A 21351-nucleotide genomic window follows, 5' to 3' on the forward strand; every position below is an offset into this window, starting at 1 on the left:
ACTGCCTCTAAAATCCTGCACTGTCACTCCAAAAGGTGTTAATTCGGGTCCGAAGTGCCGTCATGCACGAGCTTACTATAGAAGCTGCAGTTACGCATAAGGCCTGAGATGGCAGTAGTGAGTATAAAAAACAGAACTTTCATCTAGCCCCTTTAACATGTCCACAATGAAAAAAACGACTGCATGCATTTGCACCAACAAACCCCACCACTATTCATTTACTCACATCAGTCATCCTGGCTTATTGTAGCGGTACAGGAAAACCCACCAGACACGGGGCGAGTCCCTGTCTGGCCAAGGCATCAAACCCGGGTCCTTCTTGCTGTGAAGCACGAGCGCAATTTCAACACACATAGACAACACATTAACGGTTCAGTTGCATAAATACAGCGTTTAATAAAACAAGCTCTCTTTATAGTGTAAATAACACAATTTAAGATGCAATATCTCAACACTTTCCTCTTATTTTGCATGGGCATGTTTTTATTATAGCATCATAAAATTAGTGCAATACCAAAGTGGTAACACCCAGGAGTATTACTTTCTGTTTACTCAGTTTAGAGGAATACGACAAACGTGGCAACAAAGCATGCATAATGACAGTACAGAACATCCTCAGGGGGAAAGTGACATTTCTACTGTATAATTGCGTGGAGTGCCTGTGCGGACTACTAACTGCAAAATGTGCAATAAAAGAGGAAGACTCTAAAAGCAGCAAACTGCAATTAATGGGGCTGTGCTTTGAGCAAAGAAGCAATTTCAGGAGCAAATTTTATCAGTGTTTGTTTTTGTTTTTTTAAAGTTTGTTTTAAAATATTCAAATTAAGTTTAATGGATTTGCTTGAGCTATTCTGCCCAACATCTGCATCATTTTCTCTTATAATTTATAATCGTGTAAAAGGCAATAAAAATGGCACTGAAAAACACAAATGAACTTTAACTAAGACTTCTGTCACACCAATTGCAATTCAGTTGTTAAAAAAAAAGAAAAAAAAAAACTTTTTCCCATGATCCCAGAGAGAAAAGACACTTAATACCTGCACTGCTACGACAATAACATACTGTATTACTACTACTACTTTCTGAGGGCGCCTTTGAGGATTTCTATAATACTAGCTGAGACCCGGCCTTCGGCCGGGCCTCGCTAGTCTCCACATTTGATATTCAGAGATTGTGAGTGATTACAAAGAAATGTCCAACCCGTCACACAGTTCAGCTGTAGACCAGTGGTTCCCAACCCATTCCAAAAACTATGGCCACTACAAATGAGTAAAAGAATGAAGGCTCAAAAAATGTCAAATAAACTGCAATTGGAGTGTTTGATGCACCCGTGCTCCTTTCTTATAAAGTACGACAATGTTTTCGCTAAACTTGGGGAACAGGATTCAAGAGACAGTGGAATAATTATGGATAAATAGTAGGGGTTCAGCTGTAACGGTTTGGGTGACGGTGCAGGACCCGTGGTTTGGTGCATCACGGTAGTGTACAATAAAAAAAAAGAATGAGTAGGTTTTGAACTGAAATAGCCTAATGATCGTTATTAGACAGTATTTATAACCTTACAATAAAATTGGCAATGCGTTCAAAGCTGCTTTAGAATCAAATGTACCTCTAGGCTCACAATACGTGAAAGCAAAATAGAAAACAAAAGGTACAGCAGCAAAAAAAAAAAAAAAAAGGAAAAAAAAGTACGCAGTGCAGGCCATGCGCTCGTTAAGTGGTGTCATTTTCGCTTGGACTCACACGGAGGAGAAATCAGTCGGAGCAGCGCGTTTGATTAGAGGCTCGTGTTTGAGCAGGTTTTGGGCACGCACGCACACGCACACACATACACACACGCACACATCGCCCTGTGTGGATGCGCGCACACGCACGGCAGTCAGTTCGCGTGCACTCGCGTTTGTGTGACAGCGGGTTGTCCTCGGACAGCAGCACCGCGGTCCATATGGACCCGTGGCCAATGCCCGCGGCCGGTGGGAGCGTCACGTGGGGGCCGGCCGCGGATGTCCACGCACCACGCACACACTCAGTACTGTCGCCAGGCTTCCTGGTGTTCCCAAACGGTCTCCCATCCCAGTCCTAACCAGGCCCTTCCCTGCTTAGCTTCGGAGGAACGGTCTCCCATCCCAGTTCTAACCAGGAACTTCCCTGCTTAGCTTCAAAGTCGGTATGGGAAATAAACATGGCGGCGCCCAGGCGGCGGCCATTGAGATAGCGTTTTCTATAATAGATGTAGCAAGAAGATTCAGTGCTAAAATCTACACCTTCACCTCCTTGCACCCTATTGGATTGTGCCTCAAATCCAAAATGATAAATATTCAAGCTTGTATAAGATCGGTTTCATTAAGTATGGTTTTTAATACACATCACGCAATGTCAAAGTTCCTCGAATAAAAAACAGACTTGATAACTTTGACTTAAAATTGCAATGTAAATACAATTATCCGTTTGTGCAGTTGTTTAATGAGTTAATGAATTTTAATTCACATGTCGAACTGCGGTGCATGAGTGAAGAGTATGTAAAGGAAAACACACAAGGTTAATTAGCAGCAGCCATGTCTGGAATATAAGTTGAATTAATTAGAATAGTTTGCAAAGTAGGTGTGAAATTCCACTCTATATTAAAACTGATAATTAACAGAGCTGAGGTATGTAACAAGGATGCACACAGTATGTTAATTACTATTAGTATTGACTTTTGTTTGAGTTAACATCAGGAGCTGGTCCACGCCTCAAACAAATGATTCCTCTTGCCAGCAAACCACTCTTCCTTCACCTAACCACGCCAAAGCTGTCACGATAATTACTATATCGACTTATTGTTCAATAAATAACAGATGAACGATATATTTTCGATATTTATTTCGCCCCTATTTTTTCTCTGTAAAACTTTGATTTCAAGTGGAAGAAAATTGACTTACATTATATTTCATGTTTGTTGCAGCTTGTGTGGTATTTTAGGATATTATGATGCACTTTTAGAACAATGACAATATCTAGTATCGTTAGAGTCAATAATATTGTTCATCGCGATACTTTCTTGCCTCAATATATTGAACTTCAAATTTGTTACCATACCTCTTTTACCCAGATGCCCTATTTACAGTATACCAGCCCAGCCTTTTCAACGCTGTTTGTCTAAAACTCTCGACCCAAGCCTACCTATATGTCTGTTTTATCTTTCAGCGCTGATTCTTCTACTCCAAGGGAGGTCCTGAAGAGCTGGGTGCTGGGAGATGGAGCCCCCACAGTCTCAAGCCAACAATCATCACACCTTATGTTGTGGCGTTGTCCTTGTACATGAACACACTTCAATATCGGTGGATTTTCTCAACGCCTTCTTGCCGTGAGGCGGAGGCAAGAGCGCTAACCACAGCGCTACCGTGGCACCAAATTATCTCGCTTAAAATAGCTTTAAATACCTTCAAAATTGGTTGCCTCCATGCGCTGGCAAATAATGCGAAAGTGCACTACTAGCACCTTCGGGTGTCATGCCCTACTATCGCCATTAACTTTCTGTCCAGGTAAGCATATACTGAGGCCTGTATCAAATGTGGTGTGAAGGTTAAATTGCATTGCGTGGCATAGTCCCACATTTTACATCTAAATGAATTTTTTATATGATGACACCCTGGAGATGTGAAGCTGGCTTGACATCCTTATTTGGCCTACAAGACTGACAAGGTTGGGCGTTGTGTTTTCTCATGCGTGTAATCACAAATACGCATTGGGGACTTCTCTATTTTAAATGCCTGCTTTACATCGTAGCTTGCAGCCAATTTGCACTTTTCGGCAGGCGCTCCATGACTTTGAAATTGAACTCTAGATCAGGCACTCAAAATTCCCACTTAGCAGCTCTACTAGTGAAGTGCACTCGTGATGCACTATTTACAGTCCCCATCTCGCTGGATAACCCGGAGTGATGTAGGAATAGTGATTACAGGTTAGCCGGTCGGATCAATGACGTGACGCGTGTGTTAACGCCTCTACAGCCACTGTTTTAAAAATCACTTCTAACACTAAAAGGCCAGCGCTCATCGACTTTCCCACTCGCATGTAAGCGCGCGTGTATACCGACGGAACAGTGTGTCCGTTTATGCATTTTTAATCGTTGCAGCCCCCGTCCTCTGAAAGCGGCTCACCACTTCTCAAACAATTAGTTTAATGGAGCATTACTCCACTATCCGGGCTGGCAAAGTCAATATACTGACATCCAGCAGACATAAAAAGTGTCCGGGCAACCACTCACCAAACACTGTGGCACACTTTGAAATCCCACACAACAAAGGTAGGGCACTTAGTGGAGAAGAAGCAATGCATGAAAATGTTTCACAATGTAAGAGAATGAAAATCTAAGACAAGCTAAAACTGTATATACTTATTTTTCAGGGGGACTTTAAACCATAATCAATTGGAAAGCAGTGACCTTCACTCGATTACAGTCTCTGGTATATACTCACATAATGGAGTCACAAAGGCCCATGCTACATTCTATTTTACACAGCCCACCAAAAAATGCAATATGTGGAGTTGTAGTTGCACAGTGGCCATACAACACCGTGAAAGCACAGAAACATCTCCTCCACTCACTATTCATATGTTTCACAAAGGTAGGAATGAATTAGTTCTTATACCAATAAGGCTTGCACAGACATGTCTTGTACTTTCTTCAGGGGTGCATAAGTGAAAACTTAGAGCGTAGGATGTGCATATAGGCCTTTCAATCCGTCCCGCAAAACAAAACCATAATCAAACCCGATACACACTGGCTTAAAAGGGTGAAAACCACAAATGTTTCTCTACATAAAGACAGATAATACCGTATTGTCCGGACTATAAGTCTCACTCCGGAGTATAAGTCACACCAGCCTTGGCAACTACCTGGGCATGGTGGCGTAACCGCACCGCTGACAAGCCTCTCCCGCCAGCACGTTATTCAAGCTCTCATTTGCGAACTCGGTCCTCTAGCTGTGGCCATCAGGTTTTAGCCCCTGATTAACTTTTTTTGTTTTCTTCATTGCAGTAAGAGTAACCTCCACTTGTCGCCAGTCCCTCACAAGTGTCACGCTCACTCCACACTTTCTTTCTGCTGATCGGTTACCGTTTATGTACATTTTCAGTGGTACAGGAGTAGCAGATACCGGTACACAAGCCTAGAGTGCCCTCTAGTGGCTGTCAGTGTGAAAATAACAAACATGTGAAATAATACGTTTTGATGTATAAGTCGCACCTGAGTATAAGTCGCACCCACTGCCAAACTATGAAAAAAAGTGTGACTTATAATCCAGAAAATACGGTAGAACACTCTGAAACTCCGAAGAAAGTGAAGCCTAGTCCTAAACTAAAAGAATACTAAATTAGAATAATATAGTGTACCATAATTTATATAATCTAGACACTATTTATTTCGTTATTGTTCAACAGGATAACAAACCCACCCAGCCATTGAACACGTACTTTCCTCACATAAAAACCACAACAGAACCAAGTCTACAGACATCAGCATTCTTATAATGAGTGACTTATATAAGCAACATCGTAAATCTATTGCATAACATCAGCAGCAGAAAGACCGTTGCACCAGAGGAACTATTTTGTGTGAAGAGCCTTGGATTGATTAGCATTTACACTTCTCAAATGTCTTGATCAGTTTAGTTTAACCTAACCAGCTTAGTTCTGTGCTGTGAATAAATCTCCCACCTTTTGGGTACAGTTGTGAAAATCTACTCTACAGCAGTGGGTTATAGACTTCGTTTGGAATCGGCGAACACAGCACCACGTCTAACCTTTTCTCCAACAGAAATAAAACATCACTTTCGTAATGTCAGAACTTACCCACTACTGTGCACTTTAAAGTTCATCCTTTTTGACTCAAACAGACTGGTTTTATGGTTTAAATGAAAGGGAAAGACATCTCTGTGGATTGGGTAAGTTGTGGGTTTTTTTGTATTATTCAGTGGGAAGAAGATGATAGCGTTTTAACTTTAGGTAAGAGTTCATCTGAGGTATGCACACTTAAGCTGCAAATGACTTGGCCCTCAGGATACAATGTGCAGTCACTGACAACTGCTCTGTTCTCCGCACATCTGTCTCCTAGTGCTTTAATTCACTCAAGACCGAAGGGAAAATGACACGAGAGCAGCATGTGTTGAGACCCTCGATATTTAAGTGGTAAAACAGATTTGTCAGAGCTCGCAGCAGCATAATTGTACCAGTACAGTATTAAAGTTTTTTTTACATTTAAAAAAAAATGCTTTACTCATTTATGCCTTTGTTTGGTCAAAAAGAAACAAATCAAAAGGCCACACACCAATAATTTATTGGACCACCTTAAAGGCACACTGCGTAACATTTTGGACTATATTGTTGCCATTACAAAACATGCTCCCCGGACCAGCCCGATACAGAAAATACTATTTCTGCAGTGTGCAATCAAAGAATGGATCTGGATGGGGACTTAATATATTTTAATCTCAATTTTTTTCTTTAGTCACATCTCCATGGAGACGTGCTGGAGACGTACCCACTCCCGGCACAGTTATACAGTGCTCACAGCCAAGGCGCATGTTTGTGTGTACATTTATGAAAATGAAAATATCTGTCATAAAATAAATGCTTGTATTTCAATTTTATTTATTGGGTATAATTCTACATGGTGTGGCTTTAAGCTTTGATTACGGGACACATTCGCTGTGGCATTGTTTTGACAAGCTTTTGCAATGCATGCAAGATTTAGTTTAGTCCAATATTGGAAGTGGGAAAGTGGAAAATAGTCCCCCACTATCCTTCTAGTCTTGTTTTGCTTTTTTAAGAATTTTTTGACCCATAGGCTATATTCAATAGGACAGTTCAGGGTGAAAGGGGGTCAAGAATGAGAAGAGACTTTTAGAAAATAGTTTGGAGTGGGAACACTTTTCTGTCGTATGTCCAGCAGCCTTAACCACTAGACAATCAGCTGAACATCCTGCCGTTTGGAGCCCAATTTGACTAGTCTCTGCAATCTCCTGAAAACTTTTCTCTGCTTGGTGCATGCCAGTGATTTGACCAGAGAACCTTTCCACCACTCTCTCTCTCTCAAAGAACAAACAGTTCATATTTTAAGTAATAAAATACCAACCAAGTCTTAGTTTTTTTTACCACTACGATTTTCGTAGGATACGAGTAAGGTGTGCAGGTTGGTGAAGGAAAAGGCGCTTACTTCCTTGTGCTGTTGCGGATTATACGATACAAGATACCGTTGAAGGAAAATACGGATCTGGAACAGGCGATTTGTCCCATCTTGTTGACCTAAGGGAAACTAATCTTCTCTGGTGTGGTGTCCGCACAGTGCAGGCCCCTGTGATGGCTGCAAATATCAAACATGTTTGGCATTCTAGGGGCAGATTGTGAGAAATGGTGGCGCTTAAAATTGGATCTGAACTGTAAATGTCTCGAAAAGGCTAGAGCTGCGTAATCTTCTTCTGTGGAGTGTCACCTCTGTGTCCTTTCAGTCCGTGTATAAAGATTACACATGTACAGTGTGTTGCAGTGTGTACAGATATGTGCATGGAGCAGATGGTGCAAAACATGAAGTTATCGTCTTACTTCTTCAATACTGTGTAATTAGAAATACTGCGGTGCTCATTTCAGCTCAATTATATGACTGTAACATTCTTTTATGATCAAAGAGAAAATGGAAAGAAACTATTGCCAGTAATTTTAACCATTTTGCATTTGCAGCATCAGCTTCGTGGTTGTATAAGCTACGCAGCGACGGAGTGATCTGCTAGAAAATAGTCCCTCAAAATGCGATCATTTATGTGATGCAAGGTCAGTTATATTCCAAAAATAATTCTATCGACACAAACATTTATATGGTTAGTCTGGCGTTATAAGTGATTTGCCTCAGGTTCACTGTGGAGTGCGTAAGACTGTTTTAATGCAGGCTAGCTGATACTATAGAAATGCGCTAGCCTAGCACAAGCCCAGCGCCACGTAACTCTTCAAATATAATAACTGCAAGAATTACCCAAAAAAATATCTCCAGAAATCAGCAACACTAACTAGGAAACAAGGAAATGAGGCCCTATGTGAATTAATTCTGTTAGAAGTTTAGAAGTTAGAACTTTTGTAACCTCAGATCATTATACTGTACATAATATTTTGTTTATACTTGCTTCTGAACTGAAATGATTGACTGAAAATTAAAAACAATTCATTCATTCATATATATAGACACATAATTTGGTTAAAATGGTAACATTCAGTCATTTAAAATCCAATGTGTGTGTATCCAGCAGATAATAGGCTTGTGGAAACACATTAATAAGATGTCCTGGGAGAGCCTGGTTATATATTGGTACTTGAGCCCAGGTGACAAACGGCGTCATCACCGTGAGCCTGTGGGAACGCCTGACATTTCCTGATAATTTGATCATCACAAGCATTTAAATGAGCTCCTATATGCTGCTCTGTCCACAGGGAAAAAGCTTCATCAAAATGTAGATGCTAGTGTTCAAGCTTCCAAGTCCTCTCTGGCTCTAGTTCATAAAGTGATAAGTTTGCTCCGGCCATTGCAGCTGCAGCGTAATTATTTCACTATAATTGCAAAGTGTAAAACCCCAAATCTGTTTTTCATCCTTTTTTTTAATCTCTTATCAAGTACCACCAGGCTTAAAGCAGTACTAAGTAACTTGTTTACCTTAATAAATCCTTTTCGTAGTCCCTCTGGGAGTCTGAGCCACCAATACACACTAATAGAATCAAGAAGAAGAAGCTAACAGGTTAACAGGCAAAGCTAACTGCGGGCTAGCGCCACTTAAACAGTATTTACAGCCAGTAAAGTAAGTTTGAGTAAAAAAAAACATCCCCCTCTAGGGGTATGAGTTACTTAGTACTGCTTTAAATCAAGGTCAAATCAGGCCTACACCCCATCTAAAACACACCTAAACTGGGTGTAAACCAGAAAATAAGAAATGCACCTAACTTAAATACATTATTAAATGTACTACACATATAACAATTTGAGAAACCCTGAATGAAAACAAAATAGCAAATTTTATTTTTCAGCTTATACCCGCTATTTAGCACCCGCCTTGATAAATTACCCCCTTAGTTGCAAAGTTTTGTGAGAGTACAAACCTTGGATGAATATAAAAAAGAATGGATGTCAAAACCATTAAATGATCATTGTCCATTGTGCTTCCTGCCACAGGCCCAAATCCATAACTGATCGGCCTAATATTGCTGATGGTAGTTAACTTCGGCCGCACCAGGATGTGAACACAGCAATGGACGTCTCTTTAGTTTTATTGGCGCAATGTGGCATTTGTACACTGCCCCAGTGATCCTTTGAGAATCAATAACACATGTATTGGCTCTGACTACGGCGGTTGCACTTTGTGAGGTCGATACAGCTGGAGTTGCACTTACTGCTCAGAATTAATTAGAGACGGACTAGCCAACACGCTTGACCTGCTCCCTATGTTAGGGTTCCCCCCAGGAAACAGTGCTTATGAGGAGGACATTAATTCACTTTTGTTCAATAGCGTTCTAGTGAGATCGCGTTTAGGAGACTTGGCAGTTTGTAGTTAGTGGGCAAGGTTTGCAGTTTGCATCACTTTGTCCGGGACAATATTGCAGTGGTTGAAACTCACTGGATATTGACTCTAGACTTGTGCCTGAATAATATACGCTTTCTATTTTGCCCGTGGCAGCTCTACCTAATCAATAGTACGTAGTTAAATGTCAAAACAAAAGTACTAGTATTGTGCAGCACAAGCTTTATCACATGCCTTTAATTTTCCGTATCAATAATAAAGCTTAAGGTCAATGTCAAGGTGTACTTTTCATTCCCTTCAACAATTTCTTCATGTTTAAAAAGGCTTGAACAGTTTTGCAGCAACTGTCAATGTCTTAAAATGTGCAGTTTCAAAGAAAAAGAGGGGGAAAAGACGGAGGAGGGGGGGTTGGGGGTCAGGTGTATTTGATCTGTAGCACTCACTTCAAAGAGAATACAGTATAGTAAGGATGTTAAATGTTTTAACACCGTGATGGAAAGGAAAATCACACCACCGTACCTGCTGTGCATAGCAAAAACATGCCCTTCACTAAAAGCGCACAATCTAAAGTCTAAAAACTAGCTTAAGTTTTTTTGTATTAAACATTGCTTGATAATGATAATGTGCAACTTCTTTACGGATGAGTGGAATATGTGAACGGCTGGGGTACACTTTGTGCCAGGTCCTAAGTCCAAAAAGATCAGAGTCAGCAAAGGCATCTGGAATCAGAGCCATGTCAAATATCAGCAGTTCAGCTCCTTGTGTGGATGCAAACTATGCCTGGACAGATGTATATTATTCTCTGCCTGTCGTATATGCCACTGAGTATATAATGCCATCCTATAAAAAAAAAATGAGCGAAAAATGAGACACATCTGAGAAATCATTTGGAAGTTATCCAGAGTGTTGTTGATTTCTGGAGATATATATTTTTTCAATTCATGCAGTCCTTATATTTGAAGAATTTAGTGGTGCTAGGCTAGTGCATGTCTATGGTAACTAGTAGCCGTCTGACAGTCTGACCCAAACACAGTGCACCTGAGGCAAATCACTTATAACACCAGACTACTGATATAAATACCTGTGTCGATAGAATAATTCTAACCATTTTGCATTTAAAATAACTCATATTTGAGCAGGATCAGCTTTGTGGTTGTAAGCTACGTAGCGGCGGAGTGATCTGCTAGAAAACAGTCCCTCAAAATGCGGTAATTCATGTTATGCAAGGTCAGTAATATTTCAAATATGATTCTATCTACACAGACATTTATATTGGTAGTCTTAAGTGATTTGCCTCAGGTGCACTGTGGAGTGGGTCAGACTGTGTTTAATGCAGGCTACCTGTTGCCATAGACATGCGCTTCAAGTATAAGGACTGCATGAATTAAAAATCAACAACACTCTGGATGACTAAACCCTGAAATATCCCTTGAAGCAAGATCTCCAAAAATGCATATGAATATAATCAATATGGTGGTTTATGCAGATGGAAACAGCAATAGTAGATCCTGTATTCACCTTATTCCGTCCCACCCACTTTGCGCCTCTTTTTGCCACGGATCGGCACTTCTGTTGTATTGACACTTCCAGTAGAGCGTGAAGTCCGTTCTCTGAGTGGAGAAAGAGGGAAAATGTTTGCAGTTAAATGATGATGCACAGTTTTTAGAAATAAATGTGTTTGTCTATGCCTTATAGTTGTTACAGCATGAGCTCCTGAAATTGTATGTCTTATGAGTGCAGTTTGGGTCAGATAAGATGCCTCGCCTCCTTTTAGTCGATTCATCGCTGCTGCAGGGTATGTTTTTGATCGACCAAGTAAACCTTTGGTCCGGGACAGCCCTACAGTAGATTGATTTGTATAAAATGTCCAATGCTCATTAGCACCGACAAGTCAACACTGCACTGTTTCTCTGAGAGACCTGAAAACATCTTTATGTCCATGTAGTAACTGATTTTCTCTTAATCCTATGTAAACTAATACCAGTGAAAGGGCACACACAATTCATGGCGGCACCCACGTGAACTCCCAGAATAAGGTGAATAGCCTTCAGGGTGTGAGACATCAAAAGTGCTAATAAAGCCTGCACACAGCCCAAGAGCAGGTCAGCACCTTTTAAAACATTAAGTCACCTGCATGAACCTGCGGCTACATTTGGCATCATGTTTATTTAAATGATAAAGACGCAGAGAAGGGCAGAGCAGGCAATTATTCAGAGGACCGCCGCAGGGACTTTTGATGTGAAAGTGTTAGGGCTTTTTTGGCGGCTGCTGGTGCTCGGCGGGTGCAGGAATGAGGCGGGAGGTGGGAGGCGGGAGGCTGGAGGCGGTGTGCCCCTGGCAGAGAGGCCATGCCAGCTCTAATCATGTGTCCCGCACAGCTCCGGCGCGCACCTTGTCTCCAGGGACAGGCCGCCACGGCCACCAAACAAACCCCCCTCTCTGTGCAGCGGCAGAGGACAGGGACAAAGGAGGAGGAGCGGGAAGGGCACGTGGACGGACGGAGACAGAAGTGAGAGTGGCTGGGATTGAAAGTGCGTTTTTTTATGATTCCTTTGATGTTAAAAGACAATCAACACCAATTCTACATAAGGGAACTGTCCCAACAAATTACAGAAAATACACTTTAATATAACAAAATAGAGTAAGTGAACGCATGGATTAATTCTGAAGTTCTGCTATAGTCACAAATTAAATATAGGATACATACAAGTGAGTTGATATGTTTTACCTGAATAATAGTGTCATATCAGTCCTTTTGTAATCATACAAAAATAACATAGAAATGTTAATAATTAGCTCGCCTTACCTCCATTTTCATTTCGCTTTTAGTTAAGGCTCAGGGTAATTATCCTTGAGTTATTTTGTGGTATTGAAGCCGTTCATGCCATTTATTCTGCAAATTTGAAAAGTTAACTATTGAAATAATGAACCTGTTGTCGACAGAAAATACTGTGCAATACTGTGCAAAAGACTTTTTTACTCCGAGCCTGTTGATAAGGAAAAGTGAATCAATCTTTAATTTTGATCCTGGCCCGTAACCAATTGTCTCTCGATAAATTTTATTCCCAATCCAAGATGTTCAAAGGTCTCAGTTGACTATGTCTGAGATTGTTTTTCTCCTGATTCTGATCAATGCTACAGATAAAGCCTTTCAACATAATTTTGTGTGGATAGGACATTGTTTTCTCTGCCTCCTTGGGTTACAGCCATATTTCCCTAAACTCCTCAACTCCTCAAGTTCATAAAAATGTATTATTGTGATGTTAGGAGCGGCTCCTCTGCATTATACTTTCTTTACACAGTATGCAATGTCTATATCCAAAAGCATTTTCTCAGCAGACTTTTGTTCTGCCGTTGACCTGCTGCCCTCTGCATTTAGCAGGAAAAAAATCTTTGCAGAGGACATTGTAAATGCCGCCCCCACACGTTTAAATGGGCAAACAACACAGTGCGTCGGCGCTCTTCATGGTACTAAAAAAACTAACTTATTGCCAAGAGCAGTTTAAGATGCAGCATCAGCCATATTGACAGTGTTTCTGAAAAGACAAGTTAAGACATGGAGGAATACTATACAGCCCAAAGGCATTAAATAATAAGAGGGTTATAATGGGTATAAAATGCTATCTTCAGAATGCAAAGATGTTCAATAAAGAGTATGAGAGAATGAAAAGATCATCTGAAAAGCAAAAGTAAAAAAAGAATCCTGCATTTTTGCTACCCCCATAGTGGCAAGACAGAAACTAGCATTTTGTCTGTTTTTGTTTAAATTCTAAACCTACATGAAGCGCAAGCATGCCGAGCTCTAACCGGTTCTGTCATTAACATTGGCCAGTCATTTTGAGACCAGATCGGCATCAGCAGCAGCGGACGCTTATCGGGCCCTGTTTTTCGGAGCGGGACTGCTGACAAAGCTCGCATTCAGAATAGATCATGACTTGCAATTGAATCCAAAGAGCAAGAAAGATCAGGTCAACGACTGGCAAAGTGACCCCGTATCCCTGCTCTTTGCTTTGTTTTCTGATAACTTGCTTTATCTCAGCGGATGTTGTGCCTGCATTGACATCCGGAGACAGTTTGCAGGACAAGGATATGCGAACTCAGACTGTTCGACAACTAATGCGTCATTAACCTTCGCCACAGAGTATTCATTACACAATCTGAGAATCATTTAATGCTTACTCAGCGGTGATCTGATCATTCGATGTTTAAACCAGAAAGAAGCCTGCAAGACTTTCACACGTTTTAGTTAAGAAATTTATTGGGGTTATACAAGTGTTAATGGGGTGATTGGGGGGTCTTTCATCTGGCCAGAAGACCGCAATTGCAACTTGACTGCCACCGTGTCGGAGGCCCCAATACACACACTGGAATCATGAAGAACAAGCTAACAGGCTAACAGGCAAAGCTAACTGCGGGCTAGCACCACTTAAACAGTATTTACAGCCAAGTTTGAGTGAAAAAGAATATCTCCATTGTCTAATTGGATGTACAATATCCCTCTCTCCCTTTGTCTTTTCTGTCAATGTAGTATTTTCTCTCACAGACAATTAATGAGTAAAAAACCTCAAGGCCTCTAGGGGCATGAGTTACTTCGTACTGCTTTATTACTGTTCTCGACTTGTTTTTATTGTGTGTGTTTGTGGGCATCAGTGAAATCCATGTTTACTCTGGCTGTGTTTTCCTGGGTCCTGTGTTTTCTATTAATAACAGAAACTATGGTGACATTTTGTGGGGAAAAATGTAGTGCCTTTGGTGTGGTCGTCTTGGGTTCTCCTGTTGATGGATTTAGATAATTAGTCCAGATGGTAGAATAATACAGGGACTTGACAACATAACAGCAACCTGCATGTCAAAAGGTTCTATTCTTCAAAACCAGATTGTACGAAATATTTTCATTTCAAGTGATTCCGTGAGTTCATAAATATCAGACCCCCTGCTGAATTAACTTCCCCGCGCCTTCATGTCTGAACGTCCTTGGAGACCAGCAGCTTTCAGGAATTACTTGTTTTTTATTGGTGTTTTTCCAGTCAGGCTTTTGCTCAAAGTGTTACAAGACGCCACAAGAGCCAATCCCAGTGGGTGGAGTAGAGGTGGAAACAATGCAACATGGATTTATTTCACTTGTCAGCAATAAAAATGTGAATAATTTATTAGTTACCATCTGCCGTGAAATTTAACGACTCCACGTACAGAAAAAGACTTTCCCGTGACAAGGAACATTTCTGTTAATTCACACTGGAGTTGTCCACGGAAAAATCAAAGCATCAGGAGTTGATGCTTTATATGGCCATGCATCAAACGATTTTCAAACGAGTGTGTTGGATCGGTGAATTGCTGGAATGTGAAAAAGAAAAATGCTCCCTTTGTTGAAGTGAACAATATTTTTCTTCTCAATCCTTTTTGTATAGAGCTTTTCACATGACACGAGTCACCAAAAGCACTTCACACAAACAATAGTGACAGCAGACAAAGGAGCACTTTTGAAGATCATAAGCACCAAAGGCAGCAATGTAATTCAAATTCATTCACCTACTATACCTCTGCACAGTCGATTTCTTTATACCTTGCTATTTACCGATACTGCATACTTATATACTCCACATGCCAGCAGGTCCCATGTTGACCTCACACGCTTTTTATGTGCTTCCTTGACATTATCCCAGGCCATATGAAAGTATCCCCGGCATTACACAGTCCCATCACATTTTGCCAATCTGCATAACTGAACAGAGCAACACTTTTTGATGTGCAACTGAACGTACACAATTATCAAAGTTATTTTTCCAGTCTGCTTATAGAACAAAAGAGGTGACACAAAAGGTGAAACACAATAAACTGAACACGAGAATCCCAGAGAACTCTCATGGTGCCAATTTCATGCATGGACGATCACGGTGTACTGAATCCACAGGAGAAGGGCACACACATGTATGGAGGAAAGTATAGCACTGAACAAAAGAAGACGTATTGATTATGGGGACAGCAGAAGGCTCAACGAGAAAGGTGCGCATTGCTGAAAAAATGAGACCTTGTGAAGGACTCTGAAGGTCTTTAGGGTGTAAATACATTTAAAACAACCTGCACTCTCAATTTGTGTGTTAATGAAAATACTTGCTGAGTGAAAAGGTACAATTATGCAAATATTCAGAAATGTCAAGGAATTAGCCCTTGCAATTACAATCACTGTGCAAACATTTTAGTACTTCTCAGTCTGTAAGTTTGCACGAGTTTGTTTAACAATGCTCTTCATCCTTGCTTGGGACAACTCCAAATACGATGCAGCTCCTGTCCCCTTGCGTTTGTATTTAACACTTTGACTAAGTATTTTATTTCACCATTCATTCAGTGCCTAGCATTTTTTTATTGTACAGTTCTGAATGTGAAGTATGCACATATTTCAGCGAGCAGCACTATATCCAGCACTCGGGTAGTCCAAAAGTAATAAATTACATGAGCCTTGGCTTACAATACAGCCGAGGCCAAAATTTATAGAGAATATTATAGTCTGGTATTATCTTGAGATGTGTTGAGAAGGATATCAAACTGTCTCCCTCTTCATTAAAGTCCATAGCTATAGCCTGGTAATGATTTGGTATAAACTCGAGGTACCGTATGCCAGCTCTTGGATTTAGTCGAAAAGAAGAGCCTGTTTAAATTCTGTAAATTTGTGTTGGAACTATAGCAGTACTTGGCAGAAGTTGAGTATTGGTTCATCTCATGTGAAGTTTTCTTGGTTTCTGATCTATTTGGTGCCACATTTGCTCTGGTCCCATTTGCATTAACAACCCAACCCAACTGACCCAACGACTCCCAGTTTCACCCCAGACGAGAACAACAATGCCGTAGGAACCCAGGGTGCTGAGGGTGCTGCAGCACCCCCTGGTGGACAAGTTACGCATTACAAGCAATATTAATAAAGAGGAAATTCTCACAAAAAAAAGTGTTTTGGGGGGTATCTTGTCTCTTAGCACCCCCAAACCAAAATATGTTCCCACGGCTCTGGAGAACAATTACTATTCTAATCATTGAAACTTTAAATAAGTGGCAGGCGTGGTCACCAAGAGCTTAAAGGGGCTAGATGCAAGTTAACAAGGTATGTATATTGCTCTTCAATAGCTTCTACAGTTTTCAATGTAGTGACACTACATTGAAAACTGGGCTCATTCTACACATTAGCACATGGCTGGAGCATCGAGGGGGAGGAAAATACTTAGTTTTAACATTTTTAAACTCCATATAGTCCCTTTAAATAGGCCTCTACCTTGTGTAGCTTGACTATAAGATCGAGAGAAAGCTTCTCAAGATGGAAACAAAACAACCTCGATTCAACCAACACAGTCCAGTAGCCAATATAAGAAAATCTCAGTGGGTAATTCCTGAGAGACCTAGAGCCTACACAAACAACTCCAAGGCTGTTTTGAGGTGGCAAAACCCTCCCCTATAACTTGTAGTGTTTAGATGGCATTGTAAATCCAAACATTTTCTAAACTGGTGCCGGTTGTGTTGAGAAGCTATAAACAAAACAAAGCTGTTTTGTGCATTAGGCAGATGTCAAGAGGGAGCCATCTACATTATAAAGGTATTATGCTCTTTCATCCTTGCCTTGTCTCAAACACTCTTCTTAAAAGTATCATCGAGCCTAAAGCCTGCAGTCTTGCTTCACTGTGATTCATCTCAAAAACAGATACGTACACTGCTGTTATCTCACACATTCTCAAAGAAAAACACACGCTTGAAAATCTATCTACAGATAAAAACATTGTGCATATAACTGGCATTGATATCTCTGGCTGTACAATTTCACACTGGGATGAGATGCGGAGGAGTGATGGCAGCGTTCACGATGCGTGATCAGAAATGTGATAGATGAGAGCACTGACAATGGTTTCGCTGTTTTGGGTTTTGCCGGAGCACAGCACAAAAAAGGTACAGTGATGAATGAGTTTACTCTGAGATACCTGATGAAAGCTCAAAACGGCTCCCGGGCTCAGAACTTGGACTAATGCACAATGGCACTCGAGATCAGAAGTAAATGTAGAAATTGAATGGAAATACATATTTTTGGAGACACATTTTGCATACTCTCGGTTCCTCTGTATTTTTTTTTTTCATTTTAGAGTTCATTTGCAAAATCAGATTAGTGCCAATAACAAAAAGTGGCTTGTTCGAAAATGCACCGCTGCAGTCGCAAAAATACTTCAGAATTAATTGCTTAAGCCAGTGAAATCAACAACATAATCTACGATGAGCACTATTTCTAATACATTATGAATTGTGGCTTGTATATGATGTAGCTGACTCTATAACCAGTGGAAATCATTGTGCCTGTTAAAAGGTTTTTGCACCTACATGCTCATTGTCCCTTTAACAACATACAGTAATTACTTTTGAAGGCACATCTAAAATAAATCAAACCTATGGTGAAAAATACCCTCAGTGCCCTCGTGTGTATCCTGCGTGGTACACTGTGTTTCCGTTGCCTCCGATGTCATGACTCCCTGTTATTTCGCTGGAAGAAGGAAGAAAATGTTTTTGCAAAAAGTGTCAGGAAAAGTCACGCAGAAACGAGGTGAGATTCATTCGGCACACAAACTCCATCTCAGTCCTGCAGCACAATGCCGTCGTTCCTGGCCACGGTTTGGTAAACAGGCCGTCTTGTTCAGCCCACATGGCACAGGCAGCTCCCGGCCAATACTGACAGATACTAAACAGCCAAACTGCAGCAAAACAATAAGTTCTCCCATGTTCGACACTCGCAGCTCGCACTTCCCCTCTCTCTCCATCTGCCCTATTCAATCAGTATCATATCTAAGCACAGCAGAGCAAGGTCAGGATTATATACCTAATAGGGCCCTACCGATATGGATTTTTGGGGTACGATACCAGTATGAAGGGGTTGGCATGGCCGACAGCCGATATAATGGCCAATGTTTTAAGTAATTTAATCTCTCAAATAGCCTATTGATTAACATTCATTATTATAGTAAAGGTTTCAATCATAGAAATATATAGAATATATATCTAACAGAGGTTGACTGATTTGCATCAATGATATTTTTTGCCATGTTATTAAAAATGTCTGCCCTATATTCCTGTGTATGATGCTTCTAAACATGTTGAACAGTGACAGCAGGGAGCGCTCTATATTCATGTTTAGTAGGTACTTCAAAGGGAGCTTGTTTTTAAGACAAAAATCTGTAGATTCCAAAACATAAAAGCGTACGTTTCGGTCTCTTATGATTCTGAAATCATACTTCCAAGACTTTTCAGCATCACTTGTCTTGCCCCTATGCTCTTTAAATGTACTGTCGTTTTCGGATTTCACACAGTGTCCCAACTTGACCCTAACTGCTTTGATAGGCGGCTGTCAAATAGTACGAGGCCCCTTTCATTCGACAACCCATAAAACAAACCGTGGCGCACCCTTTCCCCTTAACTCCTTATTTATTCATGTGAGTTGATTGGACTGCAAGGCCCATATACGCCGCGTTGCATCATTGTTGGAGTAAATTGCTGCTGGTGGGAGCTGCTTGTTAGATTTACGGCTCCTTCACGGTGAAACTGCCGGAGCGATGGTCGGTTTAATTAAGGAGCTAAAAGAGCTGAAGGGCAGCTTTCACAGCGCACTGGCCGCTCACACTGATGCAGCAGATATGGCCGTGTTTACATATGTTTACCATTATTTAGACAGGGAAACTCCATTTGGCTGTTCCCCAAAGTCATCCAGGCAGGGCTTTCTGGTGAGCGAGGCTCTAACTCAACTCTATTACTGCTAGTTGGCGTCAATACAAGGCATATATACAGATGGCATCTCGCCATAGAAGGGGCGTGGCTTTGCCGAGGGGTTAAACGCTTTTGGGAAACACAATTTTCCACTCTTTTTAGCGGAATATGGACTTATTATCACACATGAATAAAGTCAAGTCTAAATCGGGTCCATATTGATATTTTTTCAAAGCAGATTGTTCAGTAGAAGTAGGGCTGGGTGATATATCGATATTTAATCAATATATTTTTAAATGAGATATGAAATTAGATCATATCGTGCATATCGGGATATTTCAAATTCAGATAAGCTATTAAGTTAACAAAAAGAAACACGTAATCTCAAGATGATGGAAAAATATCAGGATATATATCGCATATCAATTTTCAATCAAAATATATTGGGATATGACTTTGGTCCATATTGCCCAGACTTAAAGGAATAGGCCACCGTTTTCACATACTGAGATATGTTCTTACCTTAGCTTTGACGAGTTCTTTAGGACCTGTCTGATCTTCACCCGTGCTTTCAGTCACGTAAACACAGCGCAGACGGCGTTAGCATTTAGCCTCTCCCCCTCTCCTCTATAGCTCCAAAACAGATAGAAGCTACCAAGCTCTTCCACGTTTTCCCTATTTAAATATGGTTACGTGAAGTGTTCCACTACAAAGTATAATTACACAAAATTAAACAATGTGGATTTTCTCAGCGCATAAAAGGGGAGACTATATTGTAAGGCGTAATAATACCAGGAGTAGTTTGAAATCCACGCAGTAATCTTCACTTTACTGTGCGGATGCCAAATTACTCCTGGTATTATTACACCTTACAATATAGTTCTCCCTTTTATCCGCTTAGAAAATCCACATTGTTTAATTTTGTGTAATTATACTTTGTAGTGGAACACTTCACATAACCATATTTAAATAGGGAAAACGTGGAAGAGCTTGGTAGCTTCTATCTTGACCTGTTTTGGAGCTATAGTGGAGAGGTGGAGAGGCTAAATACTAACGCCGTCTGCGCTGTGTTTACGTGACTGAAAGCACGGGTGAAAATCAGACAGGTCCTAAAGAACTCGTCAAAGCTAAGGTAAGAACATATCTCAGTATGTAAAAACGGTGGCCTATTCCTTTAAGTAGAAGCGAAAAAACGTCAATCGTAGATAGTGCTAGCTAGCGTTAGCATATAGCATGACGCTAACATAAAGCATCATGTTAGCATTCTCCGTTTAATTTATGTAATTATGGGCTGTTGAACCACTTTGCTCCTCTCCATGTCGTTTCGTCTTTATTGGGTAGAAAACTATATCAATGATTGTGCATTTGTTTGAGTAGTTTTTGAAAACTTTGAGAAAGTTAAGATTTTTCTCTTCTTTGTTTTCCCCCTTAACTGTTTTCAAACATGACCATATTTGGGCGATTTCAGAGATGCCGTCTGTATCTATTAATGCATGTGCCAGTGGTGAATTAACCAAAGTTAACAATAAAAAAGGCCTGCACTCGCAGTTTAAGGGCGGCGGTAATATATGATGAGGATATTATGATAAATGGTAAATGGTCTCAAATATAGCGCTTCTCCATCTACGTTAGGCACTAAAAGGGCTTTACAGCAAGGATCCACTCACCTATTCACACTCTCATTCATACACCAATGTACGCAGACACTGCTGTTACCGCTGTTCCAAACGGGAGCAAATAAATGGTATATTCAAATGTCAAATTTACAGTGTAGAACCGAAACACTGCAGTTAAATAATATGGACTCAACATGTGGCATGATTTTGAGTACAATATAACAAACACTGGGAGGCAACAATTCACAGTCACATGTACTGCACTCCTGAGGGCAATTTAGTGTCTCCCAGCCTCAGTAGCACGACTCTGGCATGTTTGGAAGAAAGCAGCCATGGAGAAAAATACACCACATGGAAAGGACATGTGTGGACAGTGGGTCACATTATCAACTATTTATGCCTGGGCTAATAAATATATATATATATATATATATATATATATATATATATATATATATATATATATATATATA

General features: G+C 40.6%; 1 protein-coding gene across 2 annotated transcripts in view; it reads right to left on the reverse strand.

Moving 5' to 3' along the window:
• brinp2 (bone morphogenetic protein/retinoic acid inducible neural-specific 2) overlaps positions 1 to 21351 on the reverse strand; it is a 170942-nt gene that overhangs the window by 111359 nt on the left and 38232 nt on the right. The window contains exon 2 of one of the 2 annotated variants that reach the window (XM_079569071.1): positions 11058 to 11149. The exons of the other annotated variant lie outside the window; for it this stretch is intronic. The gene's annotated coding sequence lies outside the window, so the exon portion shown is untranslated. The remainder of the gene's footprint in view (positions 1 to 11057; positions 11150 to 21351) is intronic. 2 annotated transcript variants of the gene reach the window in all.

This window comes from Gobius niger, assembly GCF_951799975.1.
Source record: "Gobius niger genome assembly, chromosome: 13".
In the NCBI taxonomy this organism is placed as follows: domain Eukaryota; kingdom Metazoa; phylum Chordata; class Actinopteri; order Gobiiformes; family Gobiidae; genus Gobius; species Gobius niger.